We start from the raw sequence: 23,072 nt of genomic DNA, 5'->3' as shown, positions 1-23,072 counted from the left end.
GCTGCTGGACATTGCGGTCGCATCCATCTCCCGCTCAGCCGCATTCCGCACCTCCACAGCCGCTGTTGGGCCGCTTTACCACCTATTTGGGAGAAAACAGAGAGAAACGTTATTCAGGGCAAAACAACCACATTGAGAGCAATAACATCAAGACATTGAGAGGGAAAAGACAAAGACATTGAGAGAAAGCGGAAAGAGGAACTTAGTCGCAGCCAGACTGGACTAATACTCAGGAATCAGTGAAGGAACTAGATTCCAGCAACAAGCGCCCCTGCCAGAAGTAGCAGACGGAGAGCTCATAATTTACATTAATCAGGTGAGCCTTATGGGCCGGTACGTGCCCACAGAAATCGCACCTTGGGTCGAAGGGGTTGGGAGATACCACAGTCGCTTACCAGTGCATTCATGTTTTCCCATATCCACACAGGAGCAGAGCCACCAATTATCGCCTTCCATAGCTGATCCGTAGGGGACGAAACCAGAAGGGGAAGATCTAACACCAGGGAGGGCTGCAACCGTGCCCCAACGCCTCCACAGAGACCAGATGAGCGTAACAGATAGGCTTGAATCTGGAGGTAGGCCGCTTTGTCAAGGCTTTTAAGCAGAAAAGGCACGGTTGTAATAGGCCTGTAGTTGGTGGGAATGTTGGGATCTAGGTTGGGTTTTTTCAGTAGGGGGAGTACCCAGGCATCTTTGAGATTGGTGGGTACTGAGCCGGATATAAAGGAGGAGTTAATAAATGTGGAGATGAAAGGAGCCAGTTTTTTGGCAGCTTCTTTGATGATATGAGCTGGGCAGGTGTCTCTTAGACATTTGGAGGGTTTGAAGGAAGAGATGATCTATTCGGCCTTAGCAATGGAGATGAAGTTGAATTTGAATTGGTGGCTAGGTCTGGATTGTTTGAATGATGACTCAAGCAGTATGGTATCTTGAGTTTCTAAGGCAATCTTGAGTAGGGCAGTTTTTTTATTTTGATTTTATTTTGGAGTGAAGTTATTTTGTTGCAGAGGGGATTTTGAATGTCGTAAGTCCTAAGCAGTATATCTGTTCCCACTGACCAGTTTATTAATGTCCCAGATACCTGCCACTGGTCAATCCTGGAGTGTGAATCATGCAGTGTTGAGTAAAAGGAGTACCCACAGGACTATGGATTTAACAATCTCCAGGCGTCTTCAACCCTCAGCCTCGTTTGCCTCTCAAGTATGGACCGGGCTGCCGTAGACAGCTGCCAGGCCTTACTGCTGGACCTATCTAGGTTAAGATCCACAATGGTATTAAAGTCCCCACCCCACAGGACGGGCACAAGGAGATACGGTGCCAGGAGATCTATCACCTGGGAGTAAAAGTCAGGGTTATTGACATTGGGCCCATATATGTTCAACATTGCCACCTCCAAACCATATAGTGTACTGTGCACCAGAACACAGCGCCCAATGGGATCTGCATAGGTGGCCTTTTGTACGTATTGCAGTGATTTGTGAATAAGGATCATGATTTGTGTGGAATATTGTGTGTAAAAGTGATGTGTACCCCGGCTTTTGCCAAACCCCTCACATCCTGCAGCTAGTGCATGTGTTTCCTGTAAGAAGAGGATGCGGGCCTTATGTCGTTCAGCATAAAACTGAAGTTTCTGCATCTTGACACGATTACCTAATCCCTTAACATTCCAGCTCATGCGCATCCGGGTGTCAACCGCCATTGCAGGAAGTAGGTCATGGGCCCTGTACGGGCCAGCAAAAAGCACCTTACAAAACAATCTTCAAGGTGTGGTAGCTCACCCAAAAGCCCATTGCATATGTCAAGCATTTTCCGTTTATCTTTCCCCACCCAACTGCCGCCCAGCCCCCTCCCAATCCGAGAAGTGAACACCCCATACCAACCCAACCAACAACCTTTGCAACATTGAATGGGGGACTGTTTGCAGCGTACATCCCGGCCTTCAACACAGCAGTATAGTATGTAACAAGTATAAAATGCACAATAATATGTGGGTGACTAGTGCGCAGGAGGTAAACAATTATCCATGTAGGGGGTAACCGAATACCAAAGTGAATACAGCATGTCCTGCGTCAGAGTCACATACACAACATGTAGCAACAACCAGCGACAAACAGAAGGGATAAGCAGTTCACCCGGGTGAAGTTCTGCTTGAGGAATTTCATTGCCCCCTCCGGGATTGTAAAGAAGTACATTTTCCAAGAGTGTTCAACTCTGAGCTTAGCTGGAAACAGCATGGCATACTTAACACCAAGGTCGCAAAGCCTCCTTTTCACTGCAAGAAAGTACTTCCGTTCCTGCTGCACAGTGATTGAGAAATCAGGATATAGATGAATTCTGTTAGAGGCCAGCAGTAACTCCTATTTGGCCCTGGCAGCCAGCAACAGTGCATCCCTGTCACAGTAATTCAGGACCCAGGCAATGATTGGGCGATGAGGGCTCCTGGCTTAGGCTTTGTGGTCAGTGAACAGTGAGCATGCTCTATGTCGAACTGGGGGACAGCTTGGGGCCGTCAAGGAGGGTGCGTTCAACAAAATCTTCCATGGTGCCTTCAATGTTGTCCTCGGGAACCCCCGATTATGTGCAGGTTATTGTGCCGGGACTCCAGATCATTGTTTTTCTTACCGATGGCCTGCACCTGCTTGGTAAGTGAGGTTACGTCAGCCCTGAGCGCATTGATGTCGTGCTCTGCCAGCCCAATTCTCGTCTCAGCCTCGGTGACTTAGGAATCGAATTGGTTTTGTCCATGCAGGCCTTTATAGCGCTGATTGTGCCACTCATGTCATCAAGTTTAGCATTGAGGGTGGTGAACCCCTCCTGCAGGAAGTCCATTATTTGCTGCAACTCCGTGGGTTCCCCAGTTGCAGGCGCAGCAGGGCCCTCTCCAGTTTCGTCAGCATCCCCCAACACTTTAGGGGTCGTTTTGGTGTACATGTTCAAGGAGCTTTGTTTTTTACTGCCTTCTTTGGTCATGGCCGCGCTCTGTGCTGAGATGGCAGGTAGGTAAGCAGATTGATACAGCAGAAGTAAGTATGAGTTGGGGGAAGAGCAGCAGTTGTGGTGGGTGCTGTGTCCGAAGTCGAGCCCACTAATCAGGGTTTGGAGGGGGTAACTTCAGTGTCACTGCCCTAGCTGGTGGTCATATATGGCCCATAGCACAGGAGGCCAACACTGCTGTGGAGTGTGAAGGTTTCAGCAGGGCAGGCAGTGCAGTAATAGGTGAGGCAGAGTACCCGCTTCAGCAGCCAAGCCACAGGGAGCAAGTTGCTCGGGGAGAGCGGTTGGGATCTGCAGAACGAGCAGCCCAGAGCAGTCCGTGGATGAGGAGCAGGAGAGGGCCCCAGAGCTATGCCAGCAGTGGTGAGGGATAAGGGTTCCGGTAGTAAGCGGCGACTCACCGTGTTGAGGGTAGCAATGCGAGGTAAGCCACCAAAGCCGCTTTGGGTTTCTTCGTGCGTGGCAGGAAACTCACGGCTGAGGGCATGCCTGCAACAATAGGAAGCAGAAGGAGCGGGAAGAGCCCTGCAGCCCCCGCCCCCACCCAATTTGCCTGCACAGCCTGTTACGACACCCTCGCAGATTTGAGTGTTGCGATGTAGGCAGACAGGCCAAGCAGCGGTCAGAGGGGCGGCAGATAAAATGCAGGCCATCGGCGGGGCAGTGGGGCGGACAGAGCCCAATGTTGGTCAGGGGATCGATGTAACCCTCTGGTTACATATTTCACCTTTTCTGTTTTGTTGTGTGCACTGTAAGGATGTGTGCTACACCATGCGAAGGTCCCGGGCTGCGGAGCCACAAACTCAGGCAGCCATCTTGCTTTGCACGCAACAGCACCCCTCCACCAATGCCCTTTTACCTCTACCAGACAGGCAATGTCTCTTTCTCTTCTTAACACCAGCTTTCTTCTCTGCCGTTCTTCATCCACTCTTGTCTTTTGTCAAGCCACCAACCAAGTACTTTCAATTTAAAACCTCTATTGGCTTCAACAATGTGAGTTCATGACTAACTGTTGGTTCTTTTACATCATTGTCATTCATTTACAAGCTCTACTTTAAGAGTATCATATCAGCCCCTTTTCTTCTGGTAGCAAAAGTTATTTCCCCCTTTTCTTTAGCCTCTTTTGGGCAATGCGTGTTCAATTCTGGGCTTAAGGTAATGCTTGTTTGTTCGCTTTGATTCACAATATTGAGGTTTAACATTTAGTTTCACAGGATACAATGTTATTGTGGTTTTACTTAGGCTCTGTCTTCGTGCATGAATCACTTTTATGTACACACAACCATTATTAAAGTTGTTAAAGCTGTTTCTGTAATTTATAATGTTCAAAAACCTCTTTCATAGCGTATTTCTCTAAACGTGAGTGATAAAATTGTTACACTCTATCGTCTGACACGCTGCCGTCAGCTTCAGTCAATTTCACTCCTTCCCGAGTGATAAGAAATTGATTACAGTTGCCCACCTGCGATGCCTGAAGGCTTGGGAACGCGCGGAACCACTCACTGGCTTCTCGCCCTCTGTCACAGGCTGCAGGACTTCTATTACGAATAATTTCTCGACCGGGCACATGTCATGGGACAGGGCCGCCGATGGTCCTTGTGGCAGCGCTGGAAGCATGTTGCTGTGCTATCTCGTTTTTCCCCCAAGATGGAGGCTGGTGGTCTGAGACTCGCTCCAGTCTTCCAGGCTCACTATGTGCATGAGACTCTGCCCCCTGTAGCAACAAGGATTCAAACAGAGCCACAAGCAGGAGCACTTTACGTAGCTACTCCTAATAGCATGTGCTTCGTGAGTCAGTTTCTAGACATTCTACTCTTCTTACCTGCATCCTGGTATTCTGACTTTCTGCTAACTCATTTCTCTGTTCTAGATCCAGACTGTATTTTTGTACGGCTCGCGTGCTTCCCATGCTTTCCAGCGACTCTCTACAGCCACTCGAGTTCCGGGTAGGAATATGCTTTCACTGCTGCCTAGGTTACCCGACACGAGAGCCGGTCATTAACCCTTCCAGCCTTCTCTCTCCTGACAGCATCCCTCCGTTGTCAGTTAACTGCATCCTCAGCATGTTACAAGCCCTTGCGCACTCCTGATAGAGACAGCACTGCCGTCAACTCGATCCAACCCTCGCAGAACAGAACGGCTCTCTCCATAGCAGGACTGCGTGTCATAGGAACGGGTAGGCGATCTGGGTTCATACAGGGCGCAGCCCTCTGCTTTCATTTCTTCGCTGTTCTTCTTTATTCCTCTAACATTCTTTCACACTTGTCAGTTACTATTCCTATAGAGTGCTGCTGACCTTCTACAAGATTAACTATGTCCTTACCCTTTTGCTATCATTGAAGACGTTACTACAGACCTGTTGGGTATCTCTTTAAGGAATTCAGGGAAATCAAATTCCTAAATGGCCTATGTTTAAGGGAAGGGTAGGGACTTCTGTAACCCCCGTTCTCCTTGTGGCAGTTTCCTGGTTCCATCTGCATATTGAAGGCATCATCCAGACAGACAATGCCTTTCAAGCACTCCCAGACAAGAATCCTGAGATAGAGAGATTCCTGTGGCAGGTGGCATCGCAAGGTTTTATTCCCCAGAGGCTTTCCCTGGAAACCCTGTCCCTTCCTAGCTTCATTAGCTGGATGGTGCAGGGCGACCAGGAGGATTCTCAACTCATTGCTTGGTGCATCTGTCCAGGTTAGTGCTCAACCTTTAGTCATTCCTATGTTGTCTTTGTATTACAGCACACTTCTCACATCAAGCTGCCTTCGGCACCAGCAGGCAGGCACATAGTTCGGACCACCACAAACCTCTGGAACACGCCAGTCACCAGGCACGATCTGCTGCATGCTTCTCGCTGTGAATGCTCTGCAATCAGGTTCACATGGGGGAAAGCTTTCGAACCTTACGATTCCCGCTGCACAACCTCTGCAAGCCAGACTTTGGTGGAACCGGACCACCTCAGGACTGACAACTGGAATAAGCTGATGGAAAATCCTGGCGTCCATCCGTTCCTCCCACTTCTGTGGACCCCCAGCCGCTTCTGCTGTTGCTACAACTTCTACTACTCCTCCAACCATGACCACAGCTAATGGGCTGCACCTGAGGGAGCTTTTTAAGCATCTCAGACTCCGAGGTCGGAGCTGTTAAGTTTAATTGCCTGCTCTTCAGGCCTGTATTGTTCTTCAGCCCTCTTCTCCGTCCAGTACTCTTGGGACTTAAAGTCACCAGAAACAAAATTAGTTCCAACTGTTGATTTACTACTTTTAAAAAATGCTTCATCAGGTTTTATCACAGACGGGAAAATCAGTTTATATATGCCAACATTTGCAGCCGGTCCGAGTAGAGCGCTCGCTTGGACATCTCTGCAGAGCCTGCTGACGCAGGTTTGAATCCCAGCAGGGCCAAACTCAGCCTTTCATCCTTCCGAGGTGGAGAAATGAGCACCCATACCGTGGGTAATAATGAGCAGCGCTCAGATGCCTGAGGGTTCGTAGCGCTATATAAATGCTAAATTATTATTATTATTATTATTTATTTTGTAGGTTTACTTTCTCAGTACATTTGGAAGCAAGGGGGATTTTTATCCATATACGTTATCACAGGTTCCGCCTTATGTAAAGTGGTTAAAGATGTTGCACGCACTTTGCCAATATTTCTGAACCTAACATAGGGTTCAGATACCTTACAATGGCAATAGGCCATTATATGTTTTGGTATACAAGAAAGGTTACTCCCTTTCCAAGGAGAAAACTGTGCCTCATTCCATGGGATCACTTCACCAACCTGGGCCCTATTTACTCCCCGGTGATCTTCCAGCAGTACACCACACTCAATGTCAGGATAAGGAAGCATGTGCCTTTCCCTGGCCACATGGGAGGAGACTTTAGGCATGGGTACAGTGAGGGATCCGTAGGATTCATCACAACAGCAGCAATTTTCACAAATACACCAACAAAACAGCAAGTACAAATAATTACTCCTGCAGGAGATAGAAATCAAAGACATTTATGTAGTTACAATTCACCTAGAGGGGGAGCAACCAAAAGAAATTGAGGCATTGTTTTGGCCCTGATTACTACATGCACACAGACACACTGAGGCAGTTCAAAATCTTCACAGTTCTGGACTGTTGAGTAACATCCAGAGGTACGAATACAAAATAGTATTACATTTGGATAATGGATTTTTCACACAAGCTTTAGTCTCATGGAGCTTAAAATACACTGCATTACCTTTCAAGGGAAGTATTACTGTTTCAAAAGAATCCCTCAGGGCTACAACAACAGCCCAGGAACATTCTAAAACAGAATACAGTGCCTTGCAGATTGTTGCCAGTATGTAGATGACATCTATTGAATTGATGCAGATGTGAACACCCATGTAAAAAAAAGTGGATTAAATCATTAGTAAAGAGATATTCAATTTGAAAAAATCAGAAATTGCACATAAAGAAGTTACATTTGGGGGGTTTTCATTGACACATGAGGGGAGTGTGCACTCCTCATAATTTCTGGAAAAATATGTACACTTACATAACCCTTGCACACTCAGACAACTAGCCTTACTGGGTTTGTTAAACTACGGGCACACATATGTTTCTAACTATGCATCTTTGGTCAAAAAAACTATTTATGAATACGGGAAATTGAATTTCTTTCCATGACTCAAAGCACTCCTCTTAAAGGTAGGAATACTGATAAGGACTTAAATGTAATATTACTTCCTGGTCAAATACTCCAGTCTGACTCCTTTTCCTCCTCCCCACTCTCATGACTCTTTTCTGCCTCCACGGCTACTTATCCCTGCTCCATTGTCACGTCTTTCTCCAACGCCTCAGCTCTGACTTCTTACACCTCTGCCTCTGCTTTTCTCTATCTACATCTGTTTTCTTTGCTGATTTCTTTTCTGCACTGCCATCCACTATTCTCTGCCACATTCGCTATACCTGTGACTCTCCTACTGTCTCTTATTTCCAATCCCCTTATATCCACCGTCTGGTGGGCACAGAGCATAGAGAAATAGTCAAAGGGTTTCAGGTATCTTTGGTTTATAAACTGAGTTTATGACTAGGAGAGGGGCCCTAGGACTACAGCTTCCTCGCTTGATTGTACTAGGACGGCAGACCACCCTGTGGTGCTGCCAGCCAAGGATATTTTTACTGAGTCCTCCATTACGTTTTCATAGTGCAGTCTGCAGTATTCCCTTCACCTCACTGGGGCTATCAGCTCTTCAATATGATAGTGACATCATGTTTTAGGTTTTTAGTGCATGCGTGGGTTCGCGGACCAGGCAGGTCAGGGCCTCCCAACATTTGCGTGTGTTACAGCTGCAGACCTACTTTTCACCCTGCCCCAATTCTCAGTGTAAATATTGAGTGTTCCCCTGATACGCAGTGCCACAGCCCTTCAACAATTTAAGTCCTAACTTTCATTCTTTTAAACCGCCTACATGGTGACATAGGTTTATCTAGCCAGGACTGGTTGTGTGGGTTTTATGTGAGATAGAGGCAAGGCTAGAGATGGACTGGGCAGCCTGGTTGTTCCTCATTATACCGGCTCCAGGATCTTCTTGCCAGATCGGGTGATGGTCCCAGACAACCAGCGTCACCCTGGTCTTATCCATTAGCTATCAGCATGAGACTTTGACACAGACTACTTGAAATAACTGAAAGAATGCAATTGGATGAAGTGTATGAGCAGGTAGAAGTCCATGATCTGCCTCTCTGAAAATTGCCCATTTCTACAATAACACCACTACCGAAAGAAACATAAGTTTGCAACTGGCCCTTGTTGCTCTATGTGTCTTATCTCCATCTGGAAGGCCCATAAACCATAAAGCAGCAGCTTGGCCAGCCCTAGAGCCACTATGGCAAAGTCAAGAGGTCATCAGCACTACCTGTGTAGTTAGTACATGGAGATATATGGCTACAGTGCTACTTGAAAGGGCGAAGGTAAGCCTTGACCTATTCCCTTTTCTTCCCCGCTAATTCAACATCCACTATAATGAAGAAGCGTCTTACCCATCTTATATGCTAAACAAGTAATACCCATACAATGTCAAGGCATATAAAGCCACAGAACATAGCAAACTGTCTTTACCTGATCTGAAGGAGCCCACTCTCCTGTTTTCATGGTGGTTATCAGACAGCATCTGGCAGACAATCAGATTTTTTCTTGCTGCTGGTACAAAATGAATATAATTTTTACAGCATAAACACATCAACCTTTCTGTTTCACTGACTCTGCAATTGACACAAAAGTCACCCCCTTTTGAATGTGATGCCTAGACCCGTCTATGCACATTCAAGGCTGCAGGACTGTATTTGACAGGGACATATATCGGACTATACTAATAACAAGGCTCAAATATACCTCAATTGATAAAATGCAGCCCACTTTTCAACATTACATTTTTTAACTGACTGAGAGAAATCAGTTTATTAATGGTAATCTTATACAAAACAGTTCTGCATGAAAACTGGCCTCTCAGTCAACATTTCAAGATCTGATCATTCCTGACCTCCTTCTGTCTTCTGACATTGCTGAATTGTTATATATTGGAGAAAACGGAAACCAAGCAAGCCGGGACAAAGCTAATAGTAAACTAGTTTCTGTGCTGTGAGGTACAGTCCTGATATGTCCTGGTAGTTACACTATTTGCCATCAACTGCCATAATAGAATCAGATGCATCATTTGCAATGTATTTCTATCACATCCCATAGTGCTTACACCATTTGTATAGGCGCGTTACAAATGCCATATCATATCATATCATATCATATCATTTGCCAGCTATTAGATGGGACGATAATCACAATATTTACCAGCTGCTACCAACGTATTCTGATACTGTGGCGAGCGAGAAGTTGGAGTTGGACCACTGGACATGGTTAAGAGGTTGACTAACTTAAATTAAAACTCTCCCGTACCTGGGTGAACAGCTACAATGGTGTCCCCTATCTACAACTGAAACCCCTACAGTGCTAGGCAGGATCTTCAGTCAACATAAAAAGCCTCTCCTCAGTCCAAAATCTAGCTAACTGGCCCTACACTGTAAGGAAATTCTAAGACCTAAACTAAATGCCTATTAGGCTTTGGATTTTGTAGCTAACCCCCTGCTCGCTTAACAGTTCTTGAAAAGAAATGTTAATTGAAACGAAATGTTCATCAAAGTTCTGTGTATTTGGCCTTTGCCAGCAGTCTCTAGGGCAGCAACAACTGTGGGGATTTATTGTCCCACTATTGTGCTGGTAACTTCCAATATTTTGAAGAAATTACTAATCAAGGCATTTACAGGGTAATTCATGGAATTAATGTGCGCTGAAAAGGGGAGCGCAAGCGTGAAAATCGCAGTGCACACGTGCTAAAGGTGTGCACGCAGCTGTTTGTCGATTCATGGAATGAGCTGCGCGTGGCTTACCTGAAATGTGCGCCGAATTCGCGTGTGGCGCACACGTCATTGCGACATTCCTAAAGCTGGGCGCGAGACGGCTAGTGAAGACGCACACAGGGCAGCGCACACACCTAAAAAGGGGGCGGAACACACGGAATGGGGAACAACACGTGAAAATGTGGGCTTTACAGGGGAAGTACCGCTGCTAAATTCTCGCATCGCCCACACGAGCGCTAACAACACGTAATCATGGAATCGAACAGGGGAAACGTGCGCGCCACAAAAGACACGCTAATACAGAAACACGTACACCAGCAGGAAGCAGGCGTAAGCGGCCCTGCGCAGCATAAAAGTGCGTGCAAACAACAAACAAGCTCATACACTACAATAAATATATCGTTCCTCGCAGCAGTGGTCGTGGGACACCGCAGGAGGAGGAGGATAGCCAGGCTCTGCATTTTTTTACCCAGGACCAGCCCTTTTGGGATGCCTGATGACCAGGTCTATGGGAGGTATAGGTTTCCATCCCAAATCATCCTAGAACTGGTTGCGGAGTGGGAGGATGACCTCACATCACCCACCCTGTGCTCTCAAGCACTGAGTCCCTTGGAAAAGGTGCTCAATGTACTGCATTTCTTGGCTACTGGGTCATTTCAGCAGACAAGTGCCATAGTTGGGGGCATCTCACAGTCACGCTGCCTACACCAGGTGTTGGCGATCATGACTGCACGCCCCTCAGTCCGTATGTGGAATGAATCTCAAATGAATGAATCTCAAATGAATGCACAACACATGACACAAGTGTCACAAAGTGCACCGTCCCAAATGGAAACAGGCCAGAGACAATTCCCTCTCACCAATGAAAAAGAAACAGCACACATGAACAAATACTTACCAGAAAGACAAAACATTAATACAGGACTCAACAGTGGCAATGTATGACAGTAAAAAATGAAAGTAGTGCAAGTGTCACAACCTGACAAAGGTAGCACATCCACCACTTCCATCACCAGTGTGTTGCTGGTAGGTAAATGTGCCAGTGTTTGCCCAGAACACCTGCAGAAAGGCAGGCCGTGGTCCAGGACTTTTACAGGGTGGCACACTTCCCAAAAAGTGCTAGGTGCCATTGATTGCACCCATGTGACTCTACGTCCTCGCAGTGCCACTGAGCACATCTATCGAAACCGCAAGCACTGGCATTCCATCAACGTGCAGGTAGTATGTGATGCCAAGGGAATCATCACCTCAGTATATGCCAACTATCCGGGGTCCAGCCATGATAGCTTTATATTCAGAATGTCACCCCTAAACCGGGAACTGGAAGCTGGGAGGCATGGCGACACATGGCTCATTGGTGAGTACAAATGCCTCTGCACATGCATACATGTCAGACACTGAGAAATGGGAACACCCAACTAATGACAACCATTATCACCTCCCCAGGGGACAGTGCCTACCGTCTGAGCACCTACATGATGACGCCAATATGGAACCCTACCACACCGCCCCAGGTAAGATACATCACAGCCCATATTGCAACGCAGTGCATAGTGGAGCGCACATTCGGAGTGCTCAAGTCACATTTTCGCTCCCTTGACCGCTCTGGTGGGCAGCTGCTGTATGCGCCCCCAGTAGTGTGCAGGATCATAGTGGCAGCATGTGTCCTGCACAACGTTGCACCCGGCAGGCATGCCGGTGGACATGGTGGTGTCCCCACATCCCCAACCACATGCACGGCCACTGCGCATGGGAGGGGAAAGGGCACGTGGTGAGGCAGCCCGTACCCAGCTTGTGGCATATTTCTTCACCTAAAATCTCACCCCTGCGGAGTGGACACAGGCCTGGCACATACCAGCTGACAATTGATGATGATGACAAAAGGGACAGTCAACTGTCACAACCATACCACCCTGAGATTGTTTTCCTGGAAGTGCTACATTGTGTGCATCCCTAGCTACTTAAACAGACCCAATGCTGTGTCAGTAAAAGGCACACATCCATGCAACATGAAGGATTACCCCCTTGCAAAATAGTACACCCAAATAGTGGCATGTCACCCAACCCCTCCCTAACCCCATCAATGTGAAAGCAACCAAATGAATGCACAACACATGACACAAGTGTCACAAAGTGCACCGTCCCAAATGGAAACAGGCCAGAGACAATTCCCTCTCACCAATGAAAAAGAAACAGCACACATGAACAAATACTTACAAGCAAGACAAAACATTAATACAGGACTCAACAGTGGCAATGTAAGACAGTAAAAAATGAAAGTAGTGCAAGTGTCACAACCTGACAAAGGTAGCACATCCACCACTTCCATCTCCAGTGTGTTGCTGGTAGGTAAATGTGCCATTGTACTGCATACAACATGAACTACATCTGCAATGGAGACAGGCTAGTTAAGACATGAAGAAGCTACATGCAAATATGCATAATGGCCTGTATGGAATACAATATACAAATCAACCATGCAGTGGAGAAATCATCACCAATTCCCCACTAGGGGTGTATACACAGTTTGGACTACAGACTGCCCACACAACTTTTGGAGACCAATGCCTCTGTGTAAATTACTGTCACTTGGTCACACCCTTGCGAGCCCATGGAAACGGGAAGCAGGAGTGGCATATGTGTCTGGAACCCAAGTTTCAAATACAAACACAGGACAATCCTGCATGTGCCCAGCTGGAACACACAGTGGATGCTTACGGGAGCCACACAAAGCAACACGCATGAATGTACAATCTGAAATAAAATAGTTATCAACAAAAAAGGAAATGTAAATTAAAAAAATGAAATGAAAAATTAAAATAAAATTAAAATTAAAAGTAAAACAAAAATAACAAAGTAAAAATGAATATGTAAAATACTAATTAAAATGAAAAAATGAAAAATCAAATGAAATATGAAAATAAAATTTAAAAAAAGAATAATCTGAAAAAAATCTAAGGAAAAAATGCAAATTTAAAAATCAAATTCTAATTTAAAAGGAAAAATCACTATCAAATATGAAAATAAAATTAAAAAAATGAAAAAAAAATGAAAAAAGAAAAATGAAAAAGAAAAATCAAAAGTGGCCATGTGTCGACCAGGGGGGGCACCCCACCCAGGAGCCAGGAGGGAGGAGGAGGGAGGAGGTACAGGGTGCACCCCAACACCCACATGCGTGGATGTTGAGGAAAAAAAAAACACCATGGGCTCATAGCCTGCACGGCTACCCTATAGTGGGAGAACTGCCGTCGCTGTCATCACCCTCTGGTCGTACATTGGAAGGTGTGCGTGGTATGGGAGGCAGACCACGCAAAGCCCTGGCATGCTCCTCCATGGCAGCAAGCATGCAGGTCTGAAAGGTTTGGTTCTGCAGGACGATGGTCTGGAGATCCCCATGCAGCACCTCACGGATAGCACAGACTTCTGCCTGCAAGGCCTCACGTGATGCCCGGATCTCCTCACGGGTTGCCTGGAGCTCAGCTGAGATTGTGCGTGTTAGCTGCTCCAGCTGCTGTTCTGACTTTGTACTCTGGGGCACCTCAAGTGCACCCAGAGTATCTCTGAGGGACCTCTGTTCTAACCTCAGGGCATCCCTGTGGGCCTCTGACTCTGCAGATATGGCTGTGCGCAGAGTCTCCAGTTCAGCCCGTCGGTCACTGTTGGACGCCAACATCTCCTCCCTGTGTGAGCGGCACGTGGACTCCGTTGCCTGCTGCTGGAGCTCCACCTGCCTTTCTGGGGGGATAATGGAAGTGGCCACCCTATCCACGGCCTGAGCCATCATCTCACACAATGCCCCCTGTTGTGCTGCAATAGTATACATGGAGTTCTCCCACACAGTATTGCCTGGTGGCGCGCGGCCACCGCATTGACGGACACAACAACTGTTTGGGCCAAGGTGATGTTCACCTTGCTGTGCTGGCACTGCCTGAGGCTGCAGGACTGCATTCCTCCTTTGATCTGCTGGCCCAGGAACAGGAGCACATATAGTGGAGTGTGACCATGCATCCGTAACTGCCACAGGCGGACATTCCAACACTGAATACCCCATTGAGGGGTCTACCCCCAGTGCAGGTGGGTTGGACAGAACAGCATCCCTGCCAGAAACACTCAGCTGCGACGGGACATTTGTTTCAATGTCTGATTCAGCACCTATGCCATAGAGGTCATCGGAGGTGTACCCAGAGACACCCGTGGACAGGATGTTCTGTAGGACTAATGGAATTTCCTGCACCACCACCCCACGTCCACCACTGGTGCCTGGTTGGGGCTCTGAGTCCTCCTGCCCCTGTGCCATCTCCTCCTCCTCAACAGCATCTAATGCCTCATCACTTGCACAAAGATATAACAAAAGTAATGAAGACAGGCATGTACAGCATAGCCGACACACATAGGCATCACAATCTACACATCGAATACATTAATGACACACGTCACACATGACACTAACTCTGGCATGCATGCACTGGCAATGAAATGGAAGGGGACCCTTAAAGCAGACACTGAGGACTCCAAAATGGAAAAGCAACACATGTGCTGCATGGTGCACAGCACCTGCCTCGCACATTAGCCTGTGAGTGGCATGGACAATCCACAAACATAACACATGCCAGCACACAGATGGCATGTAGCATAGACATGGCAGAACTGACTAGGACACCAAGATGGTAGTAAATCAGTACTGTCCCCCATCCATGTGAGACGCACAGCATTAAATAGAACATGCAAAAGAGTGTGACAAAAAACACGTGTCACATGCTGCAACAAAGCCAGTGTTTACTAATACAGTGATGGTAGGCACATGGATACATCAATGGTAGGTCACTTGGACATGACACAAGTCAAGTGTCATGTTGAACATTCAAACAGGGCTCCGAAGTGATTGTGTGCAGTGCATGTGTAGGTTCACAAAAGTCAATCAGCCTGATTGATGAAATCATTCCCATAAAAAGTTAACAAAATGTGGGGCATTGTGGGGTGAAATCTATGTCTAAGTATGGTGAATTTGGGGCAGACCGGCACAAAAATGTGTTTTTATCATGCAAATGATTCCATCAATCAGGCAGAATGAAAAGAAATACAGTATTAACAATGTTGTGGCATGATGCCAGTTGAAGGGCAAGTGCAGTCATCAGGTACAAAGTGTTTACTGCGGTCAGTAGGGATACTGTGAAACCCAAACCCAAGGGCGGAGGATGGTTTGGAGGCACCACATGGGTGACCTATAGCAGTCATGACTACACAGCCTGACCTGGCACTCAATCAGAACACATCACCCAAGCAACATACACATGGTTTGCACACACAGGCATGGCCACTCACCGGACATTGCCTCAAGATCTGGTAGGTCTCCCACTCCTTGGATCTGATCCTTTGCGATGAACCCTCCAGCGATTGCCTCAGGTTCTGTGAGTTCATCCTCCTCTGGTGGAGAGTAGAGGCATAATTGGAAGCCAGCTTGTTTTTTGCTCTGTGTTTGAGGTCATTCCACCTCTTTGAGCAATCATCAGCTGTCCACTTCACAAATCCAAGGGAACTAATCTGGTCCGCGATGCACTGAGTGGGCCCTATGTTGAGCAGTCGTAGTCTTGCACCCTGCAATCACCAGCATCTCACGGCCATGTGCCGACACGTAGCCCACAAGTGCGTCTAGTTCCACATCATTGAAACTCTGCTTCGTTGACGTGCCGGAGGGGCGAGCCGTGTCTGGGGTCCCAGCCTGTTCCGCAAGAGCCCGCTTCATCCTCTTGAGAGGTGGTGCGGACCCTGAGTGACTTACGCTGCTCTGGTCGGTAGGGGCTGAAGCACAGGTGGACTGGGCACGGGAAGAAGGCAATGGCAGGATGACCAAAGGTCTCACTGCAAGCATTGGTTGCTGGGTGCTGCTGCCAGGACCAAGCGGCACAACTGCCTTGGTATGATGGTCGGGGACCAACACTGTCTCGGCTGGGTGACTCAGAGCCGGGGTGGATCGAACTGCAGCTGCCTCTGCATCCTCCTCACCCTGGCTACTTGGGGCAGCAGATAATATTGCTGCCCCAGATCCATGTGGCCTGATGACAGCAACTTTCACTGCCACATGTGGCTTTGACTTTGTGATACGGAGGTCGGCCTGTGAGTCATCCCGTGCCAGTTCTGTGACCAATCTGGGTTAACAGTGCCTGAGCTGGGATGGTGTCTACTGCATCTCCCCGACCCATTGGGTGGGGGCATAGGTGTATAGGTGTCCCTGATTGGTCTTCCACACACTGGCCTCTTGGGCCACACTGCTCATCCTGGCCACGTCCCCTAACGCGGACACCTCTTGGAGGTCGGGCACCTTTGCCTCCCTAAGCACTTGGTCGCCTCCCAACCATGGCACTGATGTTCTTGTGCGAATGGGAGGTGCAGTAAACAATTGTCCTGGGCAATTGCGTTGAAGGGGGCAGGGTACTACATGGAATACGTACCCCTGTGCTCTAGCAAGGCTGTCTGTGACCCCTGGGGGAAGATGACGGGTCATGCAACGCTCAGGCACCCCGAAAATAAAATTTAACGTTCATGTGACCCCTGGTAGCCCACGTGTGTGGAATAAAGGACCCGCACTACGCTATGGCACCCAGAAACACAAAAATAAACGTACGCGTGGTACACGCAGTCTACAATGACCTCTGAATTGGTACGTGACACACAAAGGCAACCACAGTGGGCGACTCACCTTCTGTCTGGAAAAAGAACATAAAAAAGATGCACATGGGCGCATTGGCAACACCCCCGCCAAAAGAAGAATTGAACGCTGTCTCAGTAAACAAGGAGTACGAACTGCAACCGTTGTGAAGTAATCGCATGTGAACCGACAAGAAGTACAAGAATCACCCGCTTGCTCTCCACAAAAAGCATGTACAAGAAAATGGCGTCCTATACGTACCTTTTAACCCTGCCCAGAAGGCCATTTTCCTGCCCCCCAGAGCCCTGAGCCGACTCCTACCAGCAATCTGCAGCTGCCTGCCTGCCTGCTGGCCACATGCCCTGCTATTTGGTGCCTGCACGTCAGCCATCTGCAGGGGTCCAGTTGCTGTGACCACCCCTGCTGGAACAGAAGACTCTCGACTGCAGTTCCATCGCTCCACAGCCCAGCACCACGACCCAGTTGCCCACCCACACCTGCCTCGGGGGTTGCCATGTCGGGGAAAACACCATCAAAGACCACTGGCAACCCCCAGCTAGCGAGGCAGAGGGCTGCCAGCTTCACAGCAGGAAAGGTTGGCATCCTGGTGGAGCAAGTCCTGGTGCATTATGATGCCCTCTACAGAAGAAGACACACTGACAAAGATGGACGGAAGAGGATCTGGCTGACCATCGTGGTTGCCATCAACGTGGAGGGGGTAGCAACCCGTGACCTACCACACGTCCGTAAGCGCTGGGAGGACTTCAGGTCCAGGACCCTCAGGAAGGCCCGGGGTTCACCTTACCACCGACGACATGAGGGTCCTGTAACGCATTAACCCAACGGTTCACTGCCAGGTCCTCGAGAGGGAGACCGGTCCAGAGTCGAGCGGTAAGTGTCCATGCGTACTTATTGGACGCAGTGCATGTTGAGGTGTGCCAGGAGTGTGCAGCTTGGACATATGTCTGAAAAGGGTCATGTATGGATGTGTATGTGCAGGGACATGACCGTGCTGCATGTGAGTCCAGTCATGTGTGATGCACATCAATGGTGTATGTGTTCCAAAGCATGATGCACAACTGCATGTGGAGATGCACACATGTCAGCATGTACTATGGCATGGTTGGGGTGTGACACATGGATGCTGGTTCCACCTTCATGTATGTGCATGACATACATGTGCGTGTGTGTGTTTGACATGTGTGCGACTGTGATGCACCATGGATGCATGTGACACAGACATGTAGGAACCCGATTGGCAGATGTGACATAGTTGCCGATGATTGCACTGTGACAGGTGGTGGAGATGTACAGATGCATGTCTGTCTTGTGGCGTGTTTGCATGTGTTGGGAACTCCCCATGTTGCTTGTGACATCAGGCCGACCTTCGGATGTTCATGCTGGTGTGTGTGTATGGATGCGGCTGCCTGCTGCACGATTACTGTTAATTCGTGCATTTGTGTGGGTTCAAATGATATGAGTGTTGGGAAGTGTGGTGCCATCTGTGAAGTTTGACACTGCCACTCTGTGCAACTGTCATGTGTGTATCCGACCATTGTACAGTGCCCTGATGCCTGTGGTCTGTCTCTCCCTGTCTGCAGTGTCGACTGATGAAGAGGGCGGAGACGGTGCTGTGGAGCACAGCTGCAGGGATCCCACCGCCAGTCAGAGACGCAAGGCCCAGCTCCCCTCCCACATAGTGATCTCTTCCGGGAGTGAGGAGTCTGGTGCCGCATCCACGGCTGCAGCTGCCGAGGGGAGGTCCAAGAGGCAGAGTTTGGAGGTGGACTCCTCGGCAGCAGTAGGGGCAGCTGAGCCCCCGCAGAGGCCTATGGAGGAAGATGGCACAGAGTCATCCAGGTTGGTGGGGGGTTTGTTTGAGGAGGAGGCCGTGGAAGGCCCACGCACAGGGCCTGGAGGCTGGATTCCACTGGTGCTAGTGGTGCAGTCCAGGGGCAGGGACAGTAGGCAGCACAGGCCGCCTCAGAGGTGCCTGTGTGTAATCATGTCCCGGATCCAGTGACTGCATCATCCGGCACTAGCAGGGATGCCTCCGTCCAGAACCATTTTCAGGGAGGGGATGCACATACAACAACTGGCCTTCCTCTCCCTGCGGACGTTGCAATCCGTGAACGGATTGAGCCTGTCCCAACTGGGGTGGCGTTGCACCAACGTCGGATTCGGGATGACGTGCAGGGTTCTCGTCTGGAAATGCACGTCATTTTGAATCCCTCTTTGGCCACATCGACCTACTACAGGTCGTCGGCACTGGGTTCATCCGTGTGCTGGAACTTCGTGTGACCCCCTCCTCAACTAAGCCCCCTATGCGCCAGTTGTCCCCCGTGCCATCTTCCTGCCCAAGTATCACCTGGGCTCCCTGTGGAGCTGCCCCTAAGCCAGCGGCCAGGCTGGTGGAGGACACGTCCCTGCCACATTCAGGAGTCGGAGGTCCAGCAGGGGTGGTCACCCCACCAACTGGACCCCAGTAAGAGGAGGACATGCAGGCAGGGCACATGCACGGCAGCAGCAGGCTCAGGGTGGGAGCGATAATGGCTCGGGCCATCAACATCACAGGGGCATGCATCGGCCGTCGGGCAAGAGGACCCAGGATTGGGAGTGCATTCCGTGTGGCAGCGGTTGGGCTGGCAAATAGATGCGGAGCGGTGGCGGGTGGAGAGGGCACGGCTCACAATGGTCAGGACAGAGAACTCCATGCGCCGGGCGTTGAGGCGGGCTGCATGCCTGGAGGCAACTCGCAGGGAGTTGGAGGAGGCCATGGCTGCATCTCTGCGAGACCTCGAGGATAGGGAACAAGCTAGCCTCCAGGACGTTGAAGTGGAGTTCGATGATGCCCTGGCCCAGGAAATCAATGAGTGAGCCGTCGGACCAGCCCGCCGCCTTTGTAAATAGTTATGTAGGTGTAGGTTTCCTTTCTTTTTTTTTTTCCTTTGGGGTGCATGGACTATGCCCCGCCTTTTTGTAAATAGTTATTTATTAGGTAGGTTTTTTCTTAGGTTTCCTTTGGATTGTTGGGCTCATGACCCTTGATTTTTTATTTGTATATAGTTATGGACCGGATTTTACTATTTTATTTTTACCATGGAGGAATGTATTTGTTTTTTTTTTTACTTTGGATTTTGTTTTATGGATGGACGCTTTGGAGCCATTTTACTTTGGATTTTATTGATTTCAGCATTCATTTTTTTCCTTTATTTTGGACATCCAGACTTGTATTTATTATTTATTTTCTTGTGTGATTTTGTTTCATTCATTCAGTTTTGTATATAATACATTTTTATTTTTTACTTCATTTGCGTGGTCTTCTCTCATTGGTTTCGTGCCTGTCACAATGTGGGTTTTCTCAGTCATGTGTCGCCATTGTGTGGGTCTGACGGACTTGTATTCATGGGCATACTAGTTATTTGGGATCTAGCATGACATGGGGATTTCAGTGTGGAGTGGATGAATGCTTGGTTGGGTGTTTGGACTGGGGTGGCGTGGGGTGGGGTGGGATTTGGGTGGCCATAAGGCCCATGGGTCTGGATTGTGATGACGTGTTGAGTGGGGGACATGAGTCGGGGCCTGCTAGCAGGTGCTCGTCACTGGGGGTGGGGTGGGGGACATGAGTCGAGGCCTGCTGGCGGGTGCCCTCACTGGGGGTGGGGTGGTGGACATGAGTCAGGGCCTGCTGGCAGGTGTCCGTCACTGGGGGTGGGAGGCATGAGTCGGGGCCTGCTGGCAGGTGCCCGTCACTGGGAGTGGGGGACATGAGTCAGGGCCTGCTGGCAGGTGCCCGTCACTGGGGCTGGGGTGAGGGGGACATGTGTCGGGGGTCCTAAGTGCATGGTGCCATTTGGCCTGCCTGCGGGTCATGGTCTGGGGTGATGGGCTGTCTGCGGGTCATGGTCTGGGGTGATGGGCTGCCTGCGGGTCATGGTCATGGTGGATGGGTTGTCTGCAGGCCATGGGGAGGGTGGATGGGCTGCCTGCGGATCATGGTCCGGGGTGATGGGCTGCCTGCGGGTCATGGTCTGGGGTCATGGGCTGCCTGTGGGGCATGCCCAGGGGTGTAGGGTGGTCTCCTGTGGTGTCGGCTGCCTGCAGGGCATAGGGAGGGGGGAGGGGCACACCCGGGAAGGCCCACACTGCCAAATCGCATGTATTACTCCCCGCGCAACCCCAGAATAAGCGTACCCGCTCGTGCCAGGCCAATCGCGTGAAAAACTTCCCGCGCACCCCCAGAATACGCGTACCCCGCTCGCGCCAGGACAATTGCGTGTAAAACTGCACTTGTACCCCGCTCACGCCAGGACAATCGCGTGTGAAACTGCACACGCACCCCCGGAATACGCGTACCCTGCTCGCGCCAGGACAATCGCGAGTAAAACTATGTGTGCACCCCCAGAATAGGCATACCCCGCTCACGCCAGGACAATCGCGTGTGAAAATGCACATGCACCCCCCCCGGAATATGCGTACCCCGCTAGCGCCAGGACAATTGCGTGTGAAACTGCACGTGCACCCCCGGAATACGCGTACCCCGCTCGCACCAGGACAATCGCCTGTAGGAAATGCAGTCAGCCCATCCACCCTCCACATGCCCCGCAGGCAGCACATCCACCATGAACTGCAGGCAGCCCAAACCACAGTGGGGAAATTTTGCACGCAATTTGCATGGCGCAGGCGGAGTACGTGTATTCAAGGGGGTGCGCAAGTTGATTTCCACACGTTTTGGCTGCAACGCACAGGGTACGCGTATCGAAGGGGGTGTGTGGGGAGATTTTCATGCATTTTGGCTGCCGCGAGCGGGGTACCAGTATTCAAGAGGGTGTGCAAGTACATTTTCACGCGTTTTGGCTGCCGTGAGCGGGGTACGCGTAGTTTTTCATGCGATTACAGTGAAGCGGCCCTGTAAGCTGGTCCAGGGTTAGCGCGGCCCTTTGCGCTGTATTGGGGATTTCGATGGCTTTTCCTTGTGCAAAGGGCGTTATTGGGGGCGTAACTGGCGCTGCGGGATGTTCGCTGGGCCAAGGCTCAAAATGGCTTGGGAAATCCATGAATACGCGGTGCACCAGAATGTTGTTTAGCACACACAACTAGCGCACGCTGGCGCACGCTCCCTCTGTGCGCTGCTCGCATGCACTGCTTCTGTGCTGAATTCTATGAATTACCCCCTTAAGATTGTGAGTCTTGGGAGGATAGCTCAGCAGCAATGTGCTCACCTTGGAAGCAAGACGGCACGGAGCAACACAGGTTCGATCCCCGGGTCCGCGCTTAGAAACCTCTGGCTATTAAGCACATTATAAATAACCTATCATATCATATCGTATCATATCATTTGCATGTCGACTGCCATCATGTATGGTATTAATGAACTGAAGGCTATTATTTGCACTAGGAGTAAGAGTTGTGTCCCCCACTGTGAGACGGTGTATGAAGTATATAATGCTCTGTAGTTAATAGAAGAAAATGCTGTTGTGCGGCAGTGCGAAAAATTAAGAAAAATCCTGTATATGATTTTCTCTCTAGGAAGTATGCTATAAATAATCAAAAAACTAAGTATAATATTTGATTAGAGTTCACAAATGATCCCAAGTTAATGTCCACTGGTCAATTATATATGAGGCTTTGACTCTCAAAGAGGATACAAAATGTTGGTATTACATTAATAGGTACACGAGAAGAGATCATAACGGGATGGTAAACCCGATTTCTGAAAAAAACATGGGCATGTTACATCAATAATCTCTATTATGTAACTGAGCCATTTGCTATACCACATACAAATGTAATCGACAAAGTGTCAAATAGTGCTACTTAACAACTGTGATTGGTTTATGTTTGACATTAAGGACATTAAAATAATAACAAAGACATCTATAACATCTAGGAGACCTGGACCAGATAACATACCCAATACAGTTTTTTTAAGGCTAAACCAGAACTGTGGGCTCAGATCTTGTATAGGCTGTTTTCGGAAATTGCTAAATCTGGTATGATCCCTCCCTCCTGGAAAAAAAGCTATTATAGTTTCGATCTTTGAAAAAG

At 49.0% G+C, this 23,072-nt stretch overlaps 1 protein-coding gene across 1 annotated transcript in view; it reads right to left on the bottom strand.

Moving 5' to 3' along the window:
• Positions 1-9,165, bottom strand: part of LOC138472517 (protransforming growth factor alpha-like) — a 528,662-nt gene extending 519,497 nt beyond the window's left edge. The window contains exon 1 of the mRNA XM_069610741.1: positions 9,087-9,165. The gene's annotated coding sequence lies outside the window, so the exon portion shown is untranslated. The remainder of the gene's footprint in view (positions 1-9,086) is intronic.
• Between the last annotated feature and the right edge of the window lie 13,907 nt (positions 9,166-23,072).

This window comes from Ambystoma mexicanum, chromosome 8 (assembly GCF_040938575.1).
Source record: "Ambystoma mexicanum isolate Mex_15411 chromosome 8, UKY_AmexF1_1, whole genome shotgun sequence".
Taxonomy (NCBI): Eukaryota; Metazoa; Chordata; class Amphibia; order Caudata; family Ambystomatidae; genus Ambystoma; species Ambystoma mexicanum.
This window is presented reverse-complemented; position numbering and strand designations above follow the sequence as displayed.